This window comes from Sceloporus occidentalis, unplaced genomic scaffold (genome assembly GCF_023333645.1).
Source record: "Sceloporus occidentalis isolate IW3139 unplaced genomic scaffold, rSceOcc1.0.p SCAF_247, whole genome shotgun sequence".
Lineage (NCBI taxonomy): Eukaryota > Metazoa > Chordata > Lepidosauria > Squamata > Phrynosomatidae > Sceloporus > Sceloporus occidentalis.
The window spans coordinates 162,034-180,809 of NW_028317227.1; the positions used below are offsets into that span (position 1 = coordinate 162,034).

The following is an 18,776-nucleotide window of genomic DNA, read 5'->3' on the forward strand; positions in this document are numbered from 1 at the left end:
ATAGTTTAACCCTTTCCATGCACAAATCCTACCACCAACCCTTGTCAAAGTTTGTGATAGTAATTGTTTTTGGTGTTTTTTTCACATACTTTGTACTTCAGGTGTGAAATTACAGCTCCTGGTATATGTTGCTGTCACACAACACCCCGATATGTGTTCAGCAACATCTCCTGAGTACATTGATACCCCACATGCATGGGTTTGTCAGATTGTTTGGGGGCAAAAGGGCCACATTTGGAACATGAGCAATTCAAATTCAGTAGGAATTTTACATCTGGGTAAAGAAAAATGCTTGTACCCAACTATCAGTAGGGACAGGTTACAAGAAAGCCTGGCCTATCTCCAAGAAGGGATTTGATCTAGCACCTTAAGTGGTCCCTCATGCCACGGAATGGACACAGGGTTCACTTGACAGTGCAAATAAAAACGCTTAAAAATGGAGGAGCAAATAAAAGCTAAAAAACTGTAAATGTAACAAAAAAAAAAAAAAAAAAATACAAAAATGGAGCAGGAACAAAAAAAAATCAAAAATGGGAAACTGTGTGATACAGCTTGAAGCAGTCACCGACACAGAGTGCAGGTTTTCCAGGGCAATCTGGACAGTAAAATGTGGTGTCCTTTCTTTGCCCCCTGCTGTAGCATACCCTGCATCTCTTTTGGGGATTCTGCTTCTTTGCTGTAGGGGGGATTTTAAAAATAAAATGGGTAGCCCCAATTCTGTTGGTTCCCATCACTACTTGGGGACCAGGTGCATCACGGTACAAGATACCTGAAATTACTTCGAGCTGAAACTGCAAAAAAGACAGCTTCAGCCCAGTGTCTGCTTTTTTGTGCAGCAAAAAAGCGTTATAGGTTGCAATTTGCATTAGGTAAATTGCAACCTTCTTGTACCAGGCCTTTGTCTTCCTCATAATGAGGTAGGGCTGTAGGAGTTGATCTGACAGATCAACTCCACCCATGTGCTTGTTATAGGCCCTGATGCACACTGGCTTTGTAGTGACCCCAGCTCTGCCACGGACAGAAACCTCCACGGTTCTTTCATCGTGGATGGTGCTCAGCATGCACACCTCTTTTCTGTCCCTGAACTTCAATGCCAAAAGCTCCTCTTGGCGTAGAGCTGAGGTCTCCCCCTTTCCTAGCCGGGTTCGTACCAGGTGTTGTGGGAAACCCAAGCGGTTCTTTTTTATAGTACCGCAAGCTACCGTATCGAAACAATACAGCAGCTTGAACAAAGGGACGCTTGTATAGAAGTTATCTACATACAAGTGGTAGCCTTTGTTCATAAGGGGGAATATTAGGTCCCAAACAATCTTGGCACTGGTGCCCAGATGGTCTGGGCAACCTGGAGGGTCAAGGTAGCTATCCTTACCCTCGTATACCCGGAAGGCATGAGTATATCCTGTCTCGCTCTCGCAGAGCTTATACACCTTCACTCCATACCTAGAGCGCTTGGAAGGAATATACTGCTTGAATCCCAACCTTCCTTTATATTTCATCAGGGATTCATCCACGCAGATATCCCTTCCAGGTGTATAAACCTCTGGAAACCTGGCAGCGAGATGGGTAATCAGGGGGCGGATTTTGTAGAGCCTATCAAACTGGGGGTGCTCCTTAGGGGGGCACAGGCTGTTGTCGCTAAAGTGCATGAAACGAAGAATCATTTCATACCTTTGCCTAGTTATAGTTTGGGCATAAATGGGGGTACTAAAGATGGGGCTGGTGCTCCAGTAGGAGCGGATGGAGGGCTTTTTTATAATGCCCATTAACATTGTGAGTGCCCAGAATTTAAGAAATTCTGGCACGTCAATGGGAGTCCATGGCTGTTTTGCCCAAAAAGAATTAGGGCTAGCAGCACGGTGCTGCTGGGCATAAATGTTTGTTTGTGTGACAATGTCTCCCAAGACATCGTCTCCCAAAAAAACCTGCACAAATTGCAGTGGAGTGAATCCTGTAACATCAATATTGATGCCAGGAATTCCAGAAAAAGGAGGGATAGCTGGCTTGTACCTATTAGGCGCTACCCATGCCTCTGGTGCACTGCCACGACTACGTGTGGCAGGCGTCCTAACAGCCACAGATACATCACTAGATGTATCTGTGAACTGACCAACGTCAAAATCTGACGCTGTATCAGTGGCCTCAGAATCTGTGGCCAAAAAGGCATACGCCTCCTCAGCCGTATACCGCTGCATGGTAACAATTGCAGCAAAAATAGTGGGGAAGGAAAGGGTTAATGGCTATAATAAAAACTAAAAAAAACCACTAAAAAAAGTAAAAAAAAATGTAAAAAAAAAAACAAACCCAAAAACAATTGCCACTATGCAAGATCACTGTTTATGCAGTGATCAATGGCAATGAAGGGGTTAATATTATATGGGTGGCTCTTATAAGAGCCTTTGGATCAATATATATATATTTTTTTATTAGAGAATACCTGAAATACCAGAAAACACACCGATCTGTCTCTCTCCCTCACTAGAAACAAGTGAAGGAGGGAGGCAGATCCAATACTGATCAAAGGCAATGTTTAGAAAACATTGCCTTTGATTTAGCAAATCATGATCACTCTTATGAGTGATCTGACCACTAGGGGTGTTATTCACTGGATGTCCATGACATCCAGCAACACCCCCCCCCGATGATGACAGCAGGCTCCGCCCCCCGGCTTCATGGGCGCCGCCATCTTGAAACACCGCGTGTGTTTCGAAGACGCCGGCACCGGGAAGGTAAGTTGAGCATTTAGGAAGCGATCGCGAGTCGCTTCCTTTGCTAAACAGGTGTTGCAAAGATGCCTCGATACTGAGGCATCTTAGCAACACCAGCTAAGCAAAGGAAGCGACTCGCGATCGCTTCCTAAACCCGTTTTTCGGCGGCGGGCGCCGCCATGTTTGAAAGACTTGCAGTCTTTCAAACATGTTTTTTTATTTGCTCCTAGGAGCGATCGGGGGGGGCCGGGAATGTTTTTTTTGGTGTTGCTCAATGCCTCGATGTCGAGGCATTAGAGCAACACCGTTTGAGTGAAAAAATCGATCACGGATCGATTTTTTCACCCGTTTAAAGACGTGCCGGTCCTGGCACGTCAATTGTCATAATCGTCACGATTTTCTGTGACGTGCCCGGACCGGCAATTGTCATCAAGGGGTTAAACATCAAAGAATGGTGGTCACTCCCTGGTGGCAGATCCTGGCTGTCTGCTGGAGATAATCCCCTCAGCCAGTGATGAGATGATACTGCTGGGGGTAGCCACAGAAGTCTTTACAAACCCAGGGCCCATAGTCAATAGGGAGGAGGCTGGCAGTCAGGCTTCTCCAGTTGCCCCAGTGATGGAGGCTTCCGTCACAATTCTCCCCCCTTCGAATTGGACTGACATAGGATGAGACCCCAAACGGGTTGACTCCGTAGTCAGTCAGTTTATTTGGCCCATTAATTCCCTCCCAAAATTGGTGCTCCTGCTGCTGCTGGGGAGATGGGCCGGCTGCGCCATCTCCCGGGTACCGCTGGGGAGTGATGCCGCCTGCATCCCCTCCCTGGTGCTCCTGTTGCCGTTGAGGAGAGAGTTCCGGTTGATCCGGTCCTGGAATTAGGTTCTGCCGCTGGGGAGATGGACCGGCTGTTCCACCTCCCTGTTTCTGCTGGGGGGGCAGGTCGGCCGCTGTATCTCCCTGAATTCCTGCAGCTTTGGTAGGTGCTGGGCAGAGGCCAGCGATGCTCTGCCCTGTTGCCAGCAGTTCAGCTGGGGTTAGGGCATCTTGTGGGTCGGCCTGCCGCTGGGGAGGGAGGGCCGCTTCCTCCGCTCCCGGACATGTGAGCTGCCGCTGGGGAGAAGGGCCGACTGCCGCATCTCCCTGGATCCCTGTAGTGATTGCAGGTGTGGGGCAGAAGCCAGCAGCGCTCTGCCCTGTTGCCAGCTCTTCAGCTGGGACTAAGAGATCTGGGCAGACTGCCCAGCATTCTGAGGACCCAGGTGTGGAGACTGCAGTGTTATCCACCCCTCTTGGGTTAACATCCTCAGACAATAAATCAAATAAATCCTCAGTCTCTGGTTGTGGTGTAAAGTCGCACAGCTCCAGTATTGGATCTGGATTAGCTGCCCAGCATCCCTGTGACTCAAGGGTGGAGACCGCAGTCCCATCCACCCCGCCTGGGTCAACATCCTCAGCTGACCACTCAATCACATCCACAAAATCCACACAATCCCTGGACACTGGGGCATTCTGTTGAACGCGTTCGAACAGTTTTTTATACGCCTTCTCCAGTTCCCGCTCCTGTGTAATTAAAAAGTCTAAATCACCTTTAAGTTCTAGTGCATCTGGGAGGTCCCACTCCCTGAAATCCCGGATGTCCTCAATCCGCCACTCCGCTGTGCTGCCGAAGTCCGGATCCTCCTGAAGACTATCCCATAATAATCTCAGGCCACCGAAGTCATAGCCCTCTGGAGAACATTCTTGCGCAGTTCCCCAATATGCTTGCTCTGTATACCACTGCAGAGCCCTATAGTGATCTTCCAGCTCTACCTCCTGTTGGACCAGCTTGTCCAATTCGGATACCCATTGCTCCTGGGGTTGCTGTCCCAGGAATGACATCCGTAGTTCCCGCTGGTCTCTAATCTTTTGTTCGGAGCTTGGAAGACACTGACCCCGGCATATAACAGCCCTCTGCCATACTGACCGTCGAACCACTTGCCTCAGGTTCTGGTATTGTTCTGTAGGCAGGGCAGTGGTGTAGCAGGAGAGGATGACCCGCAGCAGCCCCTGGAATTCTGATACCACATCCATGTCCTCGTCAAGGCGACCGAAGTCTGCCGTCCTGTCGGTTAATCCCGGTAGAAAGCAAGTGTCCCTCGGACTAAGAAGCAATCCCACCGCTTGCCACCAATGTGACGGGACCGACCTGTACCCCGACTGGGTACGCCCGCCGAACGTTGCTTCCTTCGCCCCATGGCCACCGGGGCACCAGAGACTAACCCCTTCGCTGTCTGTGGCTAGCCGAAACTGAGCTACACAGGGTGGCTATCGTCCTGAAAAGGACAATACGCGATCATAGCAGAGAACACAGCTCTTCAGGAACCTCGGCCGTACTGTAGTATACCGAAGTATAGCAATACAGCACCCTACCGCCCTAATAAGGGCAGCACCGAGGCTTACCTCAATAACAAGACAGGACTCGTAGTGAGGTAAAACAGGAACTCTCTTTATTTGGGAACACAGGGGCATTTAAACAGTACAAGGGATTGAGTTACGTCCAATAGACACACAAGGGAATTGCGTCCAATAGACACAAGGGAATTGCGTCCAATAGACACAAGGGAATTACATCCTGCCCTCCTTTGCATATGACTGAGCATTAGCCCTCAGCCCAGTAGGGGGTCTCTACTGTAGTCTGTGTAAGGAGGGAGGGGCAGGACATGTGGCACCTGGACAGGGTAGCAAACAAGGGGAACAAAAGCACACACCATAATCACAACATATACTGGGAAATGCAGGTATCACAAACAATAATTATTACAGACGGTACCGATTAACCCGGGGCCGTCACAATTTGCATATTGTTTTTTTTATCCGATTAATCGAAAAAATAATCGGCCAACTAATCGATTATTAAAATAATCGTTAGTTGCAGCCCTACTGATGACAAAGGACTTATTACTACGTCTTGATCTGTTTTGGTCCAGCAGTAAGATCTCTCTGTAGATGCATGGGAAATCAGTCTGTCTGATGACAACCCAATCTCTCTGTCAGCAGGAGCCAGCATGGCTTACTCTGACCTGACAGAGGCTGGGCTACTGCATTTAGCATTTAAATGCCCAAACAAAAGTTAATGATGACACTCCAAGAAAATAGTAGTTAGTTTAATATATAGAGAACTTTTATCTGCTTGATCTGTTCCACAGTATGTTCGTGGATACTCCTACCGACATAAGTTCTACCTTTTATGGTTTCTTCTGGAAAGTAGTTGAGGAGAACCAATATTTTTGTATGTGATATTTATCAATCTTGTGATTTATTTATTTTTTATTTTTTTTTTATTTGTGGGTGCTTTTTATTAGGTCATGTTGATTTGAAATATAGAAGCCCTCCTAAATGATGAAAAATGTTCCATTTGGCATTTTTCTCTAGTTAAATTTCTGATGTCGCAGTTTGTATACAACATGTAAATCTCTGCTTCCTGAAGTTAACCTTGCTTCTTGTTGAATCTTTAGGCATATACCCGTCGGTCCTACAGATTATCTAGTCCCATTTATTGGATTATTAACACATTTTTACTTTTCAATGTGTAGAAGCTGTTAAAACAGCTTCTAGAACTGTATTCTGTAAAAATGAATTGCCTCTCAGACTACAATATCACCGCTGTGCTACTTTTCAGTAGCTCCACATGACCTATGGGAGTAATAGTTTGTGTGTATATACATTTACAGATGTTCTAAAGGGAGCCTGCTTTCCCTCAGCATCTGTCTCTGTGCTTTCCTGTTGTGATAGATTGTTCTTATATCCCTCCCTATCTAAGTAATGAGATTTTATTACCACTTTAAATGAGAAATAAAATGGGTGAAAGATCCTGGAAATGTATTACGTTCTGAACCTACTCATTGCATGCATTTTGTTTTTACAATGGCTTGCATTTGAAGAAATATGATGCATTGGATGGGACAGGAGGCAAAGCCTTCTTGCTACCTTGCATCATTAGCATTACAAGGAGGCCGCGTAGGAGCTGCAATGGAGGTCTGTGCTGAAATGCAGAAATAACATAATTTTACATGTTTACATTGCTGTGCTGCATTTTGTAATCGGCCAAACACATCTCCTGCACACAAAATAGCCGGGGGAGGGGGAAATGCACTTGAATAGATTCTCAAAAGCGTATGCAGAAGAAACACCATGAAAATGTAAGGGGGTTATACGGATATTATATTCTTTGAGGTGCATGATGGCTGGAGAGTCCAAATAAATGATTGAACTTATTCTCAGGCTCTAGAATATTACATTTAAAAAAAAAATCTAATTTGAATAACTTGCCATGATGATCACTAAAAAATATTAAATGCTCTAGTTCTGTTTCTGTGTTGCACAGTTGAGGTTCATGTTCATTACAACGTGCTTCTTCTAATGACTCCTTTCAACATCAACAGTCGTACATCCCAATCTAGGACTACTTAAAGTATCAGGAAGACAGTCCTTCATAGACAAAGGAGGATGTCAAAATTTGTCATGGCTTAAATGAGGTGGTGTTAGGGAAATCATTAAATGAGAATAATTGTAGACAATAAATCCTGCCATGGTGTTCAATGCCAGTTAGCTGCCGCAAAGGCCAGTAAGGAGGGAGGAGGATGTCAAAATTTGTCATGGCTTAAATGAGGTGGTGTTAGGGAAATCATTAAATGAGAATAATTGTAGACAATAAATCCTGCCATGGTGTTCAATGCCAGTTAGCTGCCGCAAAGGCCAGTAAGATATTGTCATGTATAAAAAGATGTATTCACTCACTTTAGGAAAATATACCTTTTACCTCCTATATAGGTCAATGGTAAAACATATGCCTTTGTATAAGTTAATGATCTGACCCCCACCTTTAGTATGTAAGTCTGGGCACCTATGAGAGTTTTGCCTTCTTCTGGGCCTATGGGGAGTTTGAACTTGATATACTTGTGTCTTTTATATTATCACAGTAAAACAGGACATTCGCAACTATTCAATTGATAGCCTGTCGCGCTCTACCCAGGCTGCGGAGCTGCATGTCTCTGTTTGTTCATGTCTTGCTGCTGTTCCCCTGTCTTGCTGTGGTCCATTTCTGTCCTGAACCTCTGATTCCTGGATTCTAGTCCTGTTCTTGGCTTCAGCTTCTGTTTCCTTTATAAGGTGTGCCCCACCCATTATGTTTGTCTCAGTCTGTTGTCTACAGGTATGTCTCTCTGATATGTGTTTAGATTCCATGTTTAGTATGTTTAGTACGTCTGTAGGCAGGGTTTAGTGCTTGGACCCACCGAATATTGGAGTACTTTGGCGTAGTGGTGGGCTAAGCGTACTATGGCCATAAGATGTGACGGAATCTCCAATTGTTATCTTATAGTCCTAGGCTAGTCCTCTTTGGTCCTGTGGTTTCTGTGTACTCTTGTCATGTGTAGACTGGTCAGTCTTGTCAACTCTGTGCTTTGTTTTCCTGTCTTGTGTCTTGCCTTGAACCCCTGGTAGAGGGGTGCCCTGTCCTGTTCATGTCAGATCTTGTGTATTCCTTGTCTTGTTCCCTGTCCTTTGTGGTGTCCTGTGTCATGTATGTCTTGTCTGGCTATGTTTCTTGCTTGGTCTCCCTGTCCCTTGCTCGCTCTGTCCCCCTTGCTTGCTATGTTTTAGCTGTTACTCTGCTTAGCTTCCAATCTCCCAGCCTGCAGCATCCTACACATGATTCTAGTGCTATGTTCCATGCCTGCTTCAGGGTGCCTGCAGGATATCACTAAGTTTTGCTTTGTTCTGGACAACATCCGCTGCTATGTCAGGGCCCTAGTATGTGGCTGCACGACCCTAGATGCTCAAAACCCGGGTGAGTGTGGTTACCCTGCACCAGGCCCTGACCAACTCCGCATCTGCAATGGAACTCCTGCATCCCATCATCGGGCGCTGGGCCGTTAGTCGTCTGTATGGACCCCGTCCGTGATCCCTTACATAGCCTTCACTGAAGCTGCTGGAAATTGTACAATGGAATGTGGATTGACTAATCACTCAACTAAAGAGGAAGAATATACTCAGAAAGCCACACAATGTGTTTGTGCAAGAGATTGTGTCAGAGAGATTTTGAATTGAAGTGCTGCCGCTTTAAGAGGAGTGGAACTCGGCTGTAGATCTGTAGTAAACAAATAACGAGTTAGAGGCTTACTAAAAATTTAACACAGTTCATAGCATAGAGTCCTGTGTCTTTAAACCCAGAGCTGTGCAGTGGTGAATATGGAGAAGAATGCTAAATGAAGTAAGTAGCCCAACCAGTAAGAAATAAAAGTAAATAACTTTCATGTCACTGTCACAGTTCAGACAGGTTCAAGGGCAGCCATAGTGTCACAATCAGTATCGTGTCCAGGCCAAAAGAGCACAAACAAATGAGGATAATCAAAACAAAATACAAAGTCGGAATACAATAATCGGTTAACGGAGGTGAGTATAACTCAAAGCCAATAACCTAACAATGTATTTTGAAGAGGTGTCTCATTAAAAACACATTTCCTAGTTAGAGCCATGCATAATGGGAGGTGCTGACCAAACTGATACCACGCACGGCAGAAATTTTAACCATATAAACTCTTAAGGATGAATGGCATGATGAATTATCTAGATATCCAGGAGCACATGGATCAAGGAATGCATTGTGGCCGTATTTAGAAATAAAGCCAGGGTATGGCCATACTCTTCATTAAAACATTAGGCCATACCATCCAGGAGCAGAAAATTTACCCCAAACGATGTTAAAATACTTTTGGATGTGGTTATTCAGGTTTCTCCTTGAAGAGGTCTTCTGTACATGGTGTCACAGAAGCCTCCGTGCCATGGGCTGCTGGAAGAGCCTGAGTGCCAGCCTACTTCCTACAGACGATGGGTCCTGGTATGGAGTGTCACATTTCCCCAAGTACAAGAGACTCTAAAGCCTGTGGAGCTCGGACACAGATTTGCAGCACTTGCATTTTGGGAGGGGGTTTATGTGTGGTGTTACTCTCCATCGGGTCAGGACTTATAAGACAGAGACGTCTATGGCCAGTATTTACACCTGGATCTGATATCCAGCAGGTTTCAGCCAGAAATCAGGGAACCATCCTCCCCGCAGATTACAATAGTGACCCCCTACTGGGCTGAGGTGGGCTGAGTGCAAATACTGAGCCGTGTGTATTGGAGGACCTGATGGAAAACTGTGTATGGCTTGCTGTGTCTATTGTATGTAAATTACCCCTTGTACAGTTTAAATACCCCTGTGTTTCCAAATAAACTGAGTCCTGTTTTTACCTTAACATGAGTGTTGTCTGATGCTTAGGGCGGGCTGCTATGATCCTTTTTTGTCCTTTTCTGACAATAGCCACACTGTGTAGCTAAGCTTCAGCTAGCCACAGTGCCGCCACAGTGCCAACGCAGCTCTGGTGCAGCGACGTCCCCCTTTACACCGCTGGTTCTGTCTGGCGCTGAAGGGGTTAATCGTTGGTGTCCCTGCAGGAGGAAGCAACATTTGGCGGGAGTACCCAGTCGGGGTACAGGTCGTTCCCGTCACACGTGGATAGATCCAGACTTGGACAGGATAGGGGCAACTTAAACCCAGTCAAGATATGAATAGCACTGTTGTTCTACACATTAAATTTAGTTAACCGATGGAGGGTTCTGGACCGTACCTTCTGGTCACACAACACAGCCTCGTGTATATTTAAAAAAACGCTTATAGAATTGCGTTTAACTCTGTAGTGTAATCCTCTGTAAATCCCATATTGGTTTTTTTCCATACATCTGCTACGGAAGAAGATGTTAAACCGTTTTTAGAAATGAGCACCACAGTATGTATGTAAGGTCAAGTTAATAATATTCTATTTAAGCTACAGTTAGGCTGGAGAAATGGTAGGATACTTTAGAACATTACATACAAGGATGTAGTTAAACACTGCAAAAACAGTGGTTTTGATTTTTTCCTAAATATAAATTTAGATTTCTAGCAACAGCCCCTAATTGCATTAATACCCCACATATATTATAAGTGATGGAGGGCCACATTGTTCCCTTGTGTAGTACCATATGTATTTTTTGTTTAATACTTTTGGATTTTGGATACAGTAAAAAGTGTTTTCTTTTTAAATATATTTTTTGTGTGTTAAGAATACATAGTATAAGGGACATTTTATAGTTATTTTATTTATGTATTTATTTGCATTTTTTTCATTGCAGCATGGCTAGAGGAACATATGGCATATCTCTTACATTTGGGGAACCTCACTTAATTACTATGAGATATCTTTGGAAAATTTGCTGGGTTAGGCCATACATAAATCTGGTTACCCTTAGTGTTTTTAATTTGAAGAATACATATATAAATGGATAAAATGAATTTGATTAATACTTCATAGGGGTAAGCAGTGACAATTCCAGGCTAACGAGAGGCACTTGTATATTTGTTTGGGCTACATCTCCCTCTCCGTAATCCCTTGCATTTAGAGCACTAAAACATTGGATACCTCTATGGAATAGAGAGTAAAGCTTTTCCTTCCATGGGCTCTTTGTTTGTATACGGAGGGTGGTACTGTTTTTGAGTTCACTGATCACATTCCATCTTGTATACTTCAGACAGGACCAGCCTGTTAATAAGTTTGAGCAAATGTGCCAACCGATGGGGGTATTCTACTAGTACTGTGATGACAGCCTCTGCAATTAGTGGATACTTTACTGTACACACTTATTTTTATTTGGAACTCCACTTTTCTATCCCTTCCTTTTCATAAAGATGCTTAATTTTCACTACAAGAAAAATGCGACGGGAGTCTCTTCTTTTTTAATCTGTTTTGTCTTTAAACTCCTACTGACCAAGGGTATTCTGTGTACTAAAGATTGATCCCCAGCCTCAAGTTGTACAGATGCCGCTTTTGGTGATGTAGCGGCCTGGCCTCCGGTTATACATATGCTGCATTCCCCTCCGCTCGGGCCTCTAGCTGGTTTCAGTGTATGGGAATGCACACATAAGTGCTGAATGTTAAAATATGCTTGATATAAGGTGCTTATCCATAAAGTGCTATTATTTAACCCCTTCATGACAAAGCCCATACATGTACAGGCATTGTTACGAATGCCCATACATGTAACTGAACAAATAAAAAGCTGAAGAGTTCACAGATGGTTTGTCCCTGCTCCCCCTTCAGGTTAGATACAGGTACTGCATTTAACCATGCAAATCAATAAAGCAGAGCATACAAGATTAGTAAAAAATACTAATACTCAGATGCGTAGCTAGGATATGGCACCTATGGCTGTAACTTGCAAAAAATACTGGCATTTGAAATTCCGATGTGATGTCTAGTTAAAAAAAAATGTATGGTTTAATTGGGGAAAATTGAATTGGCTGGGTTCAAAGATTTCTGACCAGATTTCAAAATGAAAGAAAAAAAAATGCTTACCTCCCTTTGAGCCCCAAACAACCCAACAAACCTATGCATTGTATCACTGTGCTCAAGAGATGTGGAACACATATTGAGATGTTGTTGAGGCATAGGAAGGGCTGTAAATTCATACCTAAAGTACAACGTGTGTGAAAAAAGGCACAAAAAATGATTACCACAAACATTGAGAAAGGCTGGTGGCAGAATTAGTGCATGAAATAGTTAAAATATCACCATTTGAAATACGGTGTCTAGTTTTCAAAAATATATGGTTTGATGGGGGTAACTTGAATTGGCTTGCTTTAAAGACATCCCAAATAGGACAGGGGACAGAAGGACCGGATGTCAGAATTGTAAGTTGAACTACTGCGCATGCCCCAAATGTGGCCCTTTAGCCCCTAAATAACCTGACAAGGCCATGCATAGGTGGTATCACTGTACTCGGGAGATGTTACTGAACACTTATTGGGGTGTTTGGAAGTGACATACCAGGTGCTGAACGCTAAACAGCAACATTGCACACATGTTTTATCATTGAGGTTAAAAAACCTAAATACAAAAAAATGTGAATTCATCCATAAATATAATATTAAAATAAATTAAGTGAACATATAAATAACTTAATTTGGTGAATACATAGAATAAATAAATCAATTGATCCCTAAATTCTCAATAGTGAATTTCCAAATATATATATTTTATAAGAATAAATAATTTAAGTAAATCAATTGATCCCTAAATCAAATAACAAATAAGAATAAATAGACTTTAATAAATACATTGATTAGTCCCTGAATCCTCAATAATGAATAAATAGATCAATTAATCAATTTCTAATAAATAATGAATATCCAATAAATAATTAAATAGATCAATATAAATAAGTCCCAGAATGCATATTCAAAATACGTGTATAAATAGATATCTCCCCAAAAAATTCCATTCAACCAGGTCATTTTCCTGCAGGTTTTTGTATCCTCGCTTGCTGAAATCCGTACGCACAGCTGAGACCATACCTGGGATACAATCTTTGTTCCGAGAATGCATTGCTGTACAGAAATGTTAAGCTCTTTGTACCGATTAAAGCCAGATATGCTTTTCTTCAGTCCATACATGACCATACATTAGTGGGTCAGGGAGGGGATTAAAAGATCTAAGGGTTGGCACAGTGATACTTTTGGTGTCCTGGGATGAGAGAGGACATAACTAGCGCATTTTTACCATTTGTGTTTTTTTTTTATATGTTTATGTGATAAACGGTATCACAGTTCGGATTGCAGCTTCACTATCATTTAAGAGCTGTAGACTCACTTTGTTTTTTCTCAGGACATAACTACGTTCCTTCGTGTGACGTATTTGCCCGCACCGAGAGTAATACCTTCAAACCCACAGGACTCCTACAACCATTACCAGTACCTGAGCAACCATGGGGTGACATCACAGTACATTTTATAGTTGACTGACACAATAACATCATGGTGGTTGTACATCGCTTGACCAAAATGGCCCATTTTATCCCATCTCTCCATTTACCTTCTGTAGCTGAGACTGCTGTTATGAAGTCAATACTTTATGCTACCTTCCATTGCCAAGATAACAGCTCTACGTCTTCTCCTATAATGCCTGATGAGGTTGGGGAATACATAGTTAGGGATTTGAGACAATTCTTCCTTACAGAATCTCAAGATCCTTCAAATTTAGAAGTCGACACTGATGGGCTCTCCTCTTAAGTTCACCCCACAGGTTTTCTGAGTTCAAGTCAGGAGACTGGGATGGCCATAGTAGGACCTTGATTTTGTTGTCAGTAAACCATTTTTGTGTTGATTTTGATGTAGGTTTTGGACCATTGTCCTGCTGAAAGATCCAACCACAGCCCATTTTAAGCTTTCTGACAGATGCTGTTGGATGTTAATTTAATATCTGTTGATATTTGATAGAGTCCATGATGTCATGTATCCTAAAAGAATGTCTAGGTCCCAAAACATTAATTAGCAACCACCATATTTAACCACGGACATGAATTACTTCTATATATGGCTATTTCTCTGTGTACGACAAAAGTTTGGTGCCAAAAAGCTCTGTTTTGGTTTCATGTGACCATAGAACCCATTTGTAGTTCTAGTGGTTTCTGGCAAACTGAAGATGGTTAAGTTGGTTTTTGGATGAGAGTAGAGGCTTTTTTCTTGAAACCCAAACAACTTGTGGACACAGCTAACTTCTGCAATTCTCCAACTGTGATTTTTTTGGGCCTCTCTTACCATTGTGATGAATGACTAAGGAGATTTGGCCCGTGTGTTATCTAGTATTTAAGCCCCTTTCAGTTTGGGAGTTCTAATACATTGAATGTCTGACATAGTGACACATTCTAATGGAGAATTGGAAATGCAAGTAAATGTATTATTGTGCTCAGTGATTCCATTTAAATATAACCATTTAATACATGATTTTATTTATTTTACTGAGAGAAGAGGAAAAATATGGACATACACTGACTACAAAATTAGTTAATTATTGTTGGTTGCACCTTGGAGTGATTGTTTTATAAAAAATATGTGGAGTAGACCATTATCAACCTAACATTCCACAAAAATATTCTGAGTGCGTGTAAAATTACAATCCCAGGAAGGTAGTAGATATGTTTGCAAATTGCTATATGCATTCACATTTTATGATGTTTCTGCATGCTCAGTAAGTAATGCATAGTAGACTTGTGCCTTCGTTTTCGTACAAACTTTATTTTTCATGAAAATTACTGGTTTCGTAACGAAAACGAGGGTGAAACTAATGAAAAATAACAGACTAATGAGAGTTAGCATGAGACAGTGACAGTTTAGCAGAGACTGAGTTTAATGCTCATTGCTCACCTACCATACTGCCAGTTAATTAGGGCTGAAACAACGAATCGATAAAATCGATAACGGAAATCGTTGTCCACGATTTCCGTTATCGATTTAATCGAGTGATCGATTCATTGTTGGAGCACTCGGCTCCTTTTACTTACCTCCGCGAGCGTTCCCCGCTTCTGCTACATGCTCTGCAGTCTCCGCCTTCTTTTAGTTGCGTGACGGATGTGACGCGTTCCGGAGGTAAGTATTCTTCATGTCTGTGCGAATCGCTCTGTGCGAGTGGCTCCATTCGCACAGAGCGGTTCGCGGGGGTGGGGGTGGGGTTTCAGGGGATGCAGGGCAGAGTGGGGGTGGGGATGCAGGGCAGAGTGGGGGTGGGGGGGCAGGCCAGGGTAGGAGACTGAGTGCAGGGCAGAGTGGGGGTGGGGATGCAGGGCAGGGTGTGAGTGTGGGGGCAGGGCAGGAGACTGGGTGCAGGGCAGAGTGGGGGTGGGGATGCAGGGTGTGAGTGTGGGTGCAGGGCAGAGTGGGAGACTGGGTGCAGGGCAGGGTGGGGATGCAGGGCAGGGTGTGAGTGTGGGTGCAGGGCAGAGTGGGGGCAGGGTGTGAGTGTGGGGGCAGGGTGTGAGTGTGGGGGCAGGGCAGAATGTGGGGGCAGGGCTGGGTGCAGGGCAGAGTTGGAGACTGGGTGCAGGGGCACAGTGCAAAGTGCTGGGTGCAAAGTGCCAGGGCTGGGTGCAAAGTGCCAGGGCAAAGTGCTGGGTGCAAAGTGCTGGGTGCAAAGTTCTGGGTGCAAAGTGCCAGGGCTGGGTGCAAAGTGCTGGGTGCAAAGTGCCAGGGCTGGGGCAAAGTGCTGGGTGCAAAGTGCCAGGGCTGGGTGCAAAGTGTTGGGTGCAGAGTGCTGGGTGCAAAGTGCTGAGTGCTGGGTGCAAAGTGCTGGGTGCAAAGTGCCAGGGCTGGGGCAAAGTTTCTTGAACAGTAATAGTCCACCTCTTTTCAGAATGTTTGGGGTTATTTTGTTTCAAAAATATTATATTTGGGTTCTTGTACTTTGAAAATATTGTTTTTTATTACATCATAACAAAATAAGAATGTTAATGTAAATTTTAAGTTGTTTTTTAACATCCAGTTCATTAAATTATTTTAAATAAACGAAAAATTTATCGGCCAACTAATCGATTATTAAAATAATCGTTAGTTGCAGCCCTACAGTTAATGAATAGTTTATTTTAGTGCAGAAAATGTCCTTTTGTAGGATGGATTTGAGAGGCTGTAGTGACTTTTATACTGCAACAGACATTTTTTCCCCTGTTCCTGAGTGGAGTTTAATTAAGACAGTTGCTTGCCCATTTATGCAACTAGCCAAACCTCTAATAAATCCATTTTTTATTATCTCTATTATTCTTCATTGATAAATATTGGTGACAAAACCATGCATTATAATTAGGGCTGCTGCTAACAATTATTTTCATAATCGATTAGTTGGTCGATTATTTTTTCGATTAATCGGATGAAAAAATTTAAATGTTTCATTTATTTAAAATAATTGAATAAAGTAACATAGGATGTTAAAAACAAACAGCAGAATAAAAAAACTTTGATAAAAATGCATTTCTTGTTTTTATTTCCCAACCTGCCCCCCCCAGTTATGCACATTTGAGCCCAGGCATGCCGCACTGCCCTCCCAGACATGCCACACTGCCCTCCCAGACATGACACACTGCCCTCCCAGACATGACACACTGCCTTATATACCCCAGTATGCCTTATACCCCCAGATATGTCACTCCGTCCTCCCCAGGTATGCCGTATACCATAGTGCACTCATAGATTTGCAGACTCGTTCTCAGCAAACTGACACAATACTTTTATAAAGAAATACAGGATTAATCTTCACTGCCCCCAGGATTTAGATTCCCCTTAGTTTGCCCCTCTTTACATGTAACTGCACCTTAAGTTAACCTTATTAAATTAACCCTAAGGACCCCATTAACCATAACTGCCCCTAAATTAATCCTGAAGATCCCGTCAATCACAACTGCCCCTAAATTAATCCTGAAGACCCCGTCAACCACAACTGCCCCTAAATTAACCCTGAAGACCCCGTCAACCACAACTGCCCCTAAATTAACCCTAAACACCTCATCAACCACAACTGCCCCTAAATTAACCCTAAACACCCCATCAACCACAACTGCCCCTAAATTAACCCCAAACACCCCACTAACTATAACTGCCCCTAAATTAACCCTAAACACCCCACTAACTATAACTGCCCCTAAATGAACCCTAAACAACCCATTAACTATAACTGCCCCTAACTTTCAGCAGCCCAAATATTAATTTTATACGCCAGTTAGACGAGTTCTTGAGCCATGTGATCGCTTTAGGAAATGGGCGGGGCTAACTGACACTTTGGCCCCACCCCTTTCTTTATCCCTGTCCCTCCCTGCAATCACTGCCAATTGGCCCCGCCCTTTTCTCCCTGTCCCTCCTTGCAGCCAATCGGCAGTGACTGCAGGGAGGGACTGGAAGAAGGAAGTGGGCGGGCCAATCGGCAGTGACTGCAGGGAGGAATTGTAAGTAGGAACTGCTGCTGTGAGTCAGACTTAAACAGATTATAAAATGAGGGGTATGTTAGGGAGCATTTGCTCTGAAAAAACCCTCATTTTATAATCGATAAAAATCGATTCAACTAATCGATAATGAAATTCGTTGGCAATGATTTTCATAATCTATTTTATCAATTAGTTGTTGCAGCCCTAATTATAATATATAATATTGAGGAAATTGTCCTGCTTCATGGGGCTGCATGGGCCCATGATGTGCCAGCGTCTGCCTGCCCAGGCCCCACACTCTACTACTACTGCTGCACCTCTTTGACTATCCTAACTTTTAAAAATTTCTGTAATGAAAGGGGAGTCCACCCTTTTGGGAATGCCCATGAATGGCATTCCGAATCAAAAAAGACCTTAATTTTTGTCCGAAATTACCAGCTTAAGCGATTTTTGCTCCCTGTGGACATGTCTAATAAATAGGACCAAGCACATGCATTATTACGGGGACCAGTAAACTAGGACATGTTGATGATCGCATTAAGATGTGTACTTTTGTCAGAGACTGGGTCCATACAAACTACTGTAATGACCCAGAGCGCCCAAAGATTGTGTTCAGGAGTTATTGTTAAGTTGGACAGGGCCTGGTGCAGGGCGACTGCACTCTCCCAGTGGGCATCTAGCGTTGTGCAGCCACATACCAGGACCCTGACATAGCAGCAGTCCAGAATGAAACTAAACTAAACTTGGCTGGATTTGGAAATCTGAACAAAACTTGGAGATGTCCAGCAGGCACCCTGGAGCAGGTATGAAACATAGCATTAGAATAACGTGTAGGATGCTGCAGGCTGGGAGTATGGAAGCTAAGCAGAGTAACAGCAGAAATGTAGCAAGCAAGGGGGACAGAGCGAGGAACAAAGAGACCGAGAAAGGAACATAGGAAGACAGGACGTACCTGGTACAGAACACAACTAAGGACAGGGAACAAGGCAAGGAACACAGGGGATGGAGCGTGGAGCTAGAATACTCGGACGCTTCTCCTTTAGGCAAGGATAGGACATCTTAACTGGGGCATGGGGAGAGGAGAGAGGAACCGAAATCCTGAGATGATTGAGGGAAAGGAGGGCAAAGGTTCATAAGAGACAAACATGAATATAGGAACTAGCCTAGGACTATGATAACAATTGGAGATTCCATCACATTATATGGCCATAGTATGCTTAGCCCACCACAATTTTCGGTGGGTCCTAACGCTAAACTCTGCCTACTGAATCA

The 18,776-nt window shown here is 43.6% G+C and overlaps 1 protein-coding gene and 1 non-coding gene across 2 annotated transcripts in view; one reads left to right on the forward strand and one right to left on the reverse strand.

Moving 5' to 3' along the window:
* The window catches only part of LOC149276094 (E3 ubiquitin-protein ligase MID2-like), a 96,065-nt gene that overhangs the window by 17,898 nt on the left and 59,391 nt on the right, over nucleotides 1–18,776 (forward strand). The gene's annotated exons all lie outside the window — the stretch shown is intronic.
* On the reverse strand, nucleotides 291–420 carry LOC149276095 (small nucleolar RNA SNORA35). Its single transcript, XR_016279357.1, has one exon. It is a non-coding gene; the product is annotated as a small nucleolar RNA SNORA35 (small nucleolar RNA).